Source organism: Balaenoptera physalus (assembly GCF_965194825.1).
Source record: "Balaenoptera physalus genome assembly, chromosome: X".
Classification (NCBI taxonomy): domain Eukaryota; kingdom Metazoa; phylum Chordata; class Mammalia; order Artiodactyla; family Balaenopteridae; genus Balaenoptera; species Balaenoptera physalus.
In genome coordinates, this window is record NC_138903.1 from 133,337,321 (window position 1) to 133,346,199 (window position 8,879).

The window sequence follows — 8,879 nt, forward strand, 5'->3', positions numbered from 1 at the left end:
GTTAAGTAGCCGAAGATGCAGAATGGTCCGAAGCCAGATGGCCACATGGGGTGTGGGGAGGGGGTGCAGATGCGGCCTCAGCCCCCAACAGGCCTCAGCTGGGGAGGGTCCCTGAGTCCCATTTCTGCTTACACTCGGGGGTCCCTGGGCTTGTCCCACTGCGGGAATGCCTCTGTGAAAGGTGAGAACAACTTGCTGAACACGGGCCCTTTGCGTATGATTCCATATCATATGTGATTTTTGCTGTATTCAGTTTTTCTACTTTCTGAGACAATTTTGGAGATTTTTATTTTTCAAAGAAAATCATTCATTTAATCTAGAATTTCAAACGTACCGCCGGCATAGGGACTTCCCTGGAGGTCCAGTAGGTAAGACTCCGTGCTCCCAATGCAGTGGGCCCAGGTTTGATCCCTACTTGGGGAACTGGATCCCACAAGCCGCAACTAAGAGTTTGCATGCTGCAGCTAAAGATCCCATACGCTGCAACGAAGAGCCGTGTGCCGCAACTAAGACCCAGCGCAGCCAAAATAAATAAATAAATAAATGTTAAAAAAATAAGCTATTATTCAAATGTACTGGCATAAGGTTACATTTGGTATTTAGTATTTTAAAAGATTTAAATTTCCTCCTTAGTCCATGAGTAGTATTCCACTGTATACATGCACCGCATCTTTTTTTATCCATTCACCTGGTGGACACTTAGGTAGCTTCCTTATCTTGGCTATTGCAAATGATGCTGCTATATGAACATTGGGCTGTATGAATCCTTTCGAGTTAGTGTTTTCGTTTTCTTTGGATATAAACCCAGGAGTGGGATTGCTGGATCACATGGCAGTTCTATTTTTAGTTTTTTGAGAAACCTCCATACTGTTTCCCGTAGTGGCTGCACGAATTTACATTCCCACCAACAGTGTACGAGGGTTCCCTTTTCTCCACATCCTCGCCAACATTTGTTATTTGCGGTCTTTTTCATAATAGCCATTCTGGCAGGTGAACATTAGTACATTTTTGAATGGAAAGTACCAGGAACAAAGTTAAAGACACATCACAAATGAGGATAGAATACTTGTAACACATATGATCCCGATTACGGAAAGAACTCTCCGTACCAATAAAAGACCCATAGCCCAGTGGAATTTAACCATGAGTATGACGAGATAGCTCACGTGAAAAGAAATTCAAAAGGCCAATGCAGGCAAACCAGTGAAGAACGTCCAACCTCACTCATACTGAAATGAAAATAAAAAGCAAGATATGCCTTCTTACCGGTTAGATTTGCAAAGGTGGGGAGTTCCCTGGTGGTCCAGTGGGTAAGACTCCCCACTCCCAATGCAGGGGGCCCGGGTTCGATCCCTGGTCGGGGAACTAGATCCCACACGCATGCCACAAGTAAGAAGCCCACATGCCGCAACTAAGAGTCCGCTTACAGCAACGAAGATCCTGTACGCGGCAGGGAAGATCCCGCGTGCCACAACTAAGACCCGGCACAGGCTAAATAAATAAATAAATATTAAAAAACCCAAAAAGATTGCAAAGGTGAAACTTTTGCCAATACCCGGCGCTTTGGAGGCCACGTGGGCTACATGTACCAAAATGACCTAGTGATCCAGCTCCCAAGGGTCTCACCTAAAAAATACCCTTGCCTAAAAAAAATACCCTTGCCTAAAAAAAATACCCTTGCCTAAAAAACATACCCTTGCCTAAAAAAATACCCTTGCCTAAGTGTGTAAAAATACACATGCGAGGATGCAAGATTGTTTATGGTGGCAAAAGCACAAACAGAAGAAAGAACTGGAAACAACCTGACTCTCCGCAGAGGACCACTTACGTCACTTGATAGTATATTCAGACAGTGTGCGCACCGGGGCACAGCCTTTGGGGGCCCAGCTGGGTGCAGGGGGGCGAGCATGGTCTGGGTCTCAGGAGGTGGACCACTGAGGCTTGCGCGGCTGCCCTCTGCTCTCGGGGAGGAGACGCAGGCGGGGAAAGTGAGAAGGGGTTTGTCTTCCTTTGTAACTACACTCATGTACTGTTTGGGATTCTTCACAAAGAGCAGGTATTTTTAAAAGGCAGTGTTTGTTTTTTTAAAAAATGGACTCTAAAAATGTTCTGGCTAGGAAAAAATGACCACATGGCGGCCGGGAATGGGGCTCCTGACCCCAGGTTGGCTTTGCTCCCAGCCTGCTCACTGGTTGCCTTAGAAACAGGCTAAGAGAGGGGGAGCCAGTTATCTTGGGGAGCCATTAAGGCAGTGACTCAGCAGAAAACCCAACCCAGGAGGGAGGTCTCCATTCACTGTTTGTGCCTGCTGACTTTCATTCTCTTCTAGAAAAACAACAGCGAGGGAGTATTTCTGATGTCACATTTGCAACCTGGTGAGGTGATAAAAAATGAAGGTGATAGGACAAGTCGACCGTCTCTTCTAATTTGTCACTAGCTGAGCGGTGTCTCTCTGCTCTCCTGTCCCTAGGAGACCACGGGTCCTCTGCCCTCTGCCAGCCTGGACCCTCCTGCTGACGGTGCAAAGAAAGCTTCCTTTCCCAAGTGCTTACTCCAGGTTGCCACAGCAACTGATGGCCCGCAGAGCACAAGCAAACCAAAAAAACCACCCAGCATTAGCATTAGTGGTGGAACTTAGTACGGTTCGTACCTTCAACGGAGAGAAAAGTGAAGGGACATAGGTTTGCTTGGACTTCGCTCTGGCTTGCCTGGGCACAGATCTGTCTTGACTGACAGCACAGTTTAACCTCTGAGTTTTGTGAAGAGACCCGACTGGTAGGAGAGAAGGCTGGAGGGCCAGGCAGGGGCAGGGTCCCCACAGCACGATGCAGGCAGCTGCAGCCAGCAGTGACAGAGCTGACGACGGTTTGGCCAAGGCAGGGCCATGGAGATGGAACGAGGCAGAGGGGAGAAATCTACAATGTGGAAGAAGATAAGATGTGTTGGTTAGCTGGTGTGAGCGAAGGAATGGGAGGCGTCAAGAAAAACTTCTGGCGACTTCTTCTGATTCTGGCCACGACTGATAGAGTATATCAGACTAACTCTCACTGAAAACTGCTAGAGAAGCTGGACACAATGTATATTTTTAAAGAACCATTTGAAGGCACCAGAGAACAAGCAAGCAGCAAAGGCCTGACTTGAGGGGCTACAAGAGTCACCCTGGCTGGTTCTCAAGCAGCAGAGGAAAGAGGACAGAAGCAATATTTGAAGAGATAGTGGCCGGGAATTTTCCACAAGTGACAGAAAGACATCAAACCCCAGGTTCAAGGAGGTTACAAACATTAAGCAACACAGACACCAAGAAAATCACAGCTAGGCACGAAGTGCGTCACACAGTCAGACCGTTGAAAATCCAAGACAGAGAAGAACCACTGAAAGCACCTAGAGGGAAACAAAACATTGACTGCAGAAGCAATGTAATAAGACTGATGATGGCTTTTCAACAGAAGTAATGAAAGGTGATGGGATAATATATTTAAAAGTGCTGAAAGAGAAAAACTGCCAACCTGGAGTTCTATACCGAGCAAAATAGCCTTTAAAGATGAAGGCAAAATAAATACATTTCAGGCAAACGTTGGGGCAACTCAACGCCAGCCTACTTGTCCTGTAAGAAATATTGCAGGTAGTTCTTCAGGCTGAAGGAAAATGACCCTGCACGTGCAAGGATGTTCAACGTCATTAGTCACTAAGGAAGTAGAAACCCAAACTTCAATTAGCTAGTCCTTCACACCTACTAGAATGGCTATCATCGAAAGGACAGACAGTAACGTGGGGTTGGTGAGGACATGGACAGATTAGAGCCCTCACAGGTTGCTGGTGTGGCTGTAAAATGCCGCAGCCCTTGTGGAAACAGACAGGTCCTCAAAATGTTACACATACGTTACCATATCACCTAGCAACTCCACTCCCAGAGGAATGAAACACAGCCACAGGAAAACTTATACACAAATGTTCATAGCGGCACTATTCATAGCAGCCCCAAAGTGGAAACAACCCACATTTCCATCTATGGAAGAATGGATAAACAAAATGTGGTCTCGGGACTTCGCTGGTGGTGCAGTGGTTAAGAATCTGCCTGCCAGCGCAGGGGACACGGGTTCGAGTCCTGGTCTGGGAAGATCCCACAGGCCACAGAGCCACTAAGCCCATGCGCCACAACTACTGAGCCTGCGCTCTAGAGCCCGCGAGCCACAACTACTGAAGCCTGCATACCACAACTACTGAAGTCCGTGCGCCTACAGCCCGTGCTCCGCAACAAGAGAAGCCACCGTAACGAGAAGCTCGCGCACTGCAACGAAGAGTAGCCCCGGCTCGCCGCAACTAGAGAAAGCCCACGCACAGCAACAAAGACCCAATGCAGCCAAAAATAAATAAATTTATAAAAAATTAAAAAATGAAGCGTTATTCCAAAAGTACTGACATCTAGGCCATGGGCCCCATAGAGAGGTTTTGGTGGTTTGCAGTAGTCAAGGTCAGAAAACATCTGAGGATGGGTCATGCTCGTTAATGGCCCCTATGGTGATGTTATCCTCTGATTATTTTCTTGACCTTATTTTCGGTCAAGAAATGAAATCATCTGAGAAAGAGAGCAAGGGAGGGAAGGAGGGATCCAGGGTGGAAGACCAGAGCTGCGGGAAGGCATGCAGAGCGTTAGAAGGGGACTCTATGAGGTAAACACAGCAGAAGTCAAACCACGCCAACGAGAAGACAGCAACACCAGGGCAAGGGGGAGGGGTAAATGCAGGGCTGCACACCCGATCCGCAGGGTAACCCAAGAAGGATGACACCAGTGACATTGAAAGAAGGTGAGAAAGGAAAAAGGAAGGAACAAAGAGCAGATGGGACAACACGGCCATCTCAGGAGGGAGAATGGGCCATCACTGGTTAGTGGGCACAGGGTTTATGTTGGAGATGATGAAAAAGTTTGGGGGTTTCGCTAGTGGTGATGGTTACGCAACGCTGTGAATGTATCCAGTGCTACTGAATCGGATCCAAATGGTTCACATGATAAATACTATGTCATGTGTATTTTACCACAACAAACACACACACAACCGTATGGGCAATTACATTAAAATGCCAATGAAGGCATTGTCAGGCTGCATTAAATGGAAAAAAAAACCCGACAATATGTTGCTTAAAAGAGTCACGTTGTATTTTGAAAAAACAGCTATATTGAGGGAAAATTGACATAAAATCAACTGCACGTAGTTTAAAGCCTAGTCTTTGAAAGTTCTATCTGTGAAACCGTCACCACAATTGAGAGAATGGCCATATCCATGACCTCCAAAAGTTTCCTCTCGCCCCTGGTGACCCTTCCCTCCTGCCCCTCCCTCCCCGCCCCCCCAGGCAGCCACCTATCCGCCTCTGACGTTCATCATTAGTCATCGGGGAAATGCAAACTCAAACCACAACGAGTCTAAACCCTGTTAGAATGATTACAGTGAAAACGTGCTGAGAACACCAAGTGCTGGCGAGGATGTGGAGCAACTGGAACTCTCACAAACTGCTGGGGAAGGGGGGTAAACTGGTACAGCCACGCGGGAAAACGTCTGTCAGGAATCTGCTAAAACTGACCGCACGCATCCCGCGTGACCCAGCCGTCCTGCTCCCAGTACGTATGCTTGGGCTACTCTGGTACTGCGTCACTCTAGCTAAACTGAAATGATGTTTCCCAGAGTCCCACTCCCTGTGTGGTCCCAGGTCAGGGTTGGCCACAGGAGAAATCTGCTTGGGATCTGGCAGGTGGGGGGCAGCAACCCCCAGCAGCACTTCCCACGGGTCCAAATTCCAGGCCAGCTGCGCGCCTGACTTTGTGCCGTGGGGTGCCCGCTTGTCTGTAGGTCACCTGCATCGCCAGCATTTGGATACAGCGAGAAAGATGCAGGCTCCATTCGGGTTTGCTCTCCCACGAACGGCTGTTTCTCCCTTCCAGAGGCCAGGGCTGCTGACCTGAGGCCCAACACCAGAGGCAGAAGCCACAGCCTCATGTAGATTTGCAGGTCTAACCGTATCTGTAACGATTATTCTCTTACCAATAGTCGCTCTGCCTCTCGGCCTAAACCCTAACGGATGTAACATCCAAGAGGAAGGGGGGCATCCATAACCAAGACATGCATGAAAATGTCCAGGGAACCTTTACTTATACCAGCACCAAACTGAAAACCCAGATGTCCGTGAAGGGGAGAAGGGACGAAATCGGTCTGTTTCTACAACAGAACACCCCTCGGGCATGAAAGCCCATCAGCTACGGCTGCTCGCAGTAGCACGGCTGCATCTCAAAACTATGTGCTGAGCGAAAGCAGCTGGGCACGACAGGGCCCGCGCTACACGGTTCCATTTATGGGAAGTTCAAGAACACAGCGGACTCATCTATGTGTTTGCAGCCAGCCTAGTGCCCCTCTCGCATGAGGGACCTTTGCAGGGGGACGGAAATGCCCTTGGGCTGGTTTTCAACCCGTCCATGAATCTTGACACTCCTCCCATCAAAAGCTGGACTGTAATTCCTTTCCCCTCGAGGGTGCAGCAGAAAGCAGACCATGAAAGGTGACACAGCCTCCAGCAGGCTGTCTCAAGAGGTTCAGTCTTAGAAGCCAGCCCCATGCTGGGAAGAAGCCACACGGCCACAAGGAAGAGGTATGCGTAGGTGTCCTAGTCCCAGCAGGGTCCCTGCCTAACCACCAGCATCAACCACCAGACACGTGTGGGAGCCTCCGGATGGTGCCAGCAACCAGCCTTCTGGTCACTGCAGCTGACACTGAGTTGTCCCATCGGAGCCCTGCCCAGGTTGCAAGTTCACAGGCAAAGTTAATGTCATCGTTTCAGCCCCTCAACTTTGAGGTGGTTTGGAACAACAGATAACTGGTACCGACTTAGATCTCAGCAGTGGCTGTCACCTGGCTGTTTAGAGCTATACAAAGTCAGTGAGCTGATGAAAGTAGATCCAGGAGGGAGGAAGAAATGAATCCTGCAGGAGAAAGATGGGGTGATCTTAGGACTGAAGAATTCCTCAGAAAAGAGGGGAAAGTTCCGATTCTGGCCAGAATAGCCCTGTCGTTGTGAACAACTAGGAAACCAGTCAAAATATTTGAAACAACTATTTTCAGATATCGGCCAACAGGCAGCGCAAGACTGTGATCAGAAGGCAAACACGTGTGGCGACCGCTACGCGCAGCCTGCACTTCCGCCTGGAGGTACTTTCCAGAATACGGTGCAGGAGGAGGGGGCTCCTGAGCAGAACCAATGGTCTCAGTTATTAGAGCTCACAAGCCAACAGCAGAGAAAAAACAGAATACCAGAAATATTTGATTAATCAAAAGAAATCAGGAATAGAGGAGAAAAGGAACAAAGAACAGATGGGACAAATAGAAAATAAATAGCAAGATGATAGACTTAAACCTAACCATCACATGTAAATGGATTAAACAGACCAATTAAAAGGCAGAGATTATGAGAGTGGTTAAAAAAGTAAGACTGAGGGACTTCCCTGGTGGCGCAGTGGTTAAGAATCCGCTTGCCTATGCAGGGGACACCGGTTCGAGCCCTGGTCCGGGAAGATCCCACATGCTGCGGAGCAACTAAGCCTGTTGGCCACAACTACTGAGCCTGTGCTCTAGAGCCCGCGAGCCACAACTACTGAGCCCGCATGCCACAACTACTGAAGCCCGCACGCCTAGAGTCGGTGCTCTGCAACAAGAGAAGCCACCTCAATGAGAAGCCCACGCACCGCAAAGAAGAGTAGCCCCTGCTCGCCGCAACTAGAGAAAGCCTGCATGCAGCAACGAAGACCCAACACAACCAAAAACAAATAAATAAATAAAATTGATTCTAAAAAAAAAAAAAAAAAGTAAGACTGAAAAAGAAACAGACAAAAAACAAAACAAAACAAAAAGTAACACCAAACCATATGCATCTATAACTGCACTTTAAATACAAAGACACAGATAGGTTAAAAGAACAGAACCGAAAAAGTTATACCACGGAACAAATCAGGCATAAGGAAGTTGGGAGTAGCCACTCATATTCATACCAGATAAAGCAGGCGTCAAAAGAAAGCACATTACCAGAGATAAAGAGGGGCATTAAATGATAATAAAAGGGCCAATTTATCAAGAACACAACAATCCTAAATGTGTATGCACCCAATGATAGCTTCAAAATACATGCAGCAAAATCTGACAGAACTGAAAGGAGAAAGACAAATTCACAATTACAGTTGGAGGCTGCGATCCTTTTCTCTCAGTCTGCCAGAGACTCGAACACTATCAACCACCTTGACCTAACTGACATTTACAGAACACTCCACCCGACTGCTGAACATATACTCTTTTCAAATACACATGGAACATTCACCAAGCTAAACCATACATTAAGCCATAAAACAAGTCTCAATAATCGTAAAAGAAATGCAACTATACGGAGTAAATTCTCTGACCACAACAGAATTAAAAACACATAAGAAAAAGATATCTGCAAAATTCTCAAATATTTGGAAACTAAATACACTTCTAAGTAAGATATTGGTTAAAGAAATAATCACAAGGAAAATTAGAAAACATTATGAACTGAATGATAATGAAAACAGAACTTATCCAAATGAGTAGAATGCAGCTAAAGGTGTTCTCAAAGGGAATTTATAGCTTTAAATGCTTATGTTAGAAAAAGAAAGGTTTAAAATCAGTGATTCAAGGTTATGCTTTAAGAAGCTGAAAAAAGATGAGCAAAATAAGATTTATTACTCCAAAACAAGTAAAAGAAAGGAAATGATAAAGAGTGGAACATCAATAAAACAGAAAATGGGCAAACAATGGAGAAAAATCAGTGAAGCCAATCTTGCTTCTTTGAAATGATCAATAAAATTGATAAGCCTCTATTTAGGC

The 8,879-nt window shown here is 46.7% G+C and overlaps 1 long non-coding RNA gene across 1 annotated transcript; it reads right to left on the bottom strand.

Moving 5' to 3' along the window:
* Positions 1–544: 544 nt before the first annotated feature.
* LOC309652853 lies at positions 545–3,145 on the bottom strand. The gene is made up of 2 exons (XR_014258908.1): positions 1,682–3,145; positions 545–1,643 (listed from the first exon to the last, which is right to left on the bottom strand). It is a non-coding gene; the product is annotated as an uncharacterized lncRNA (long non-coding RNA).
* Between the last annotated feature and the right edge of the window lie 5,734 nt (positions 3,146–8,879).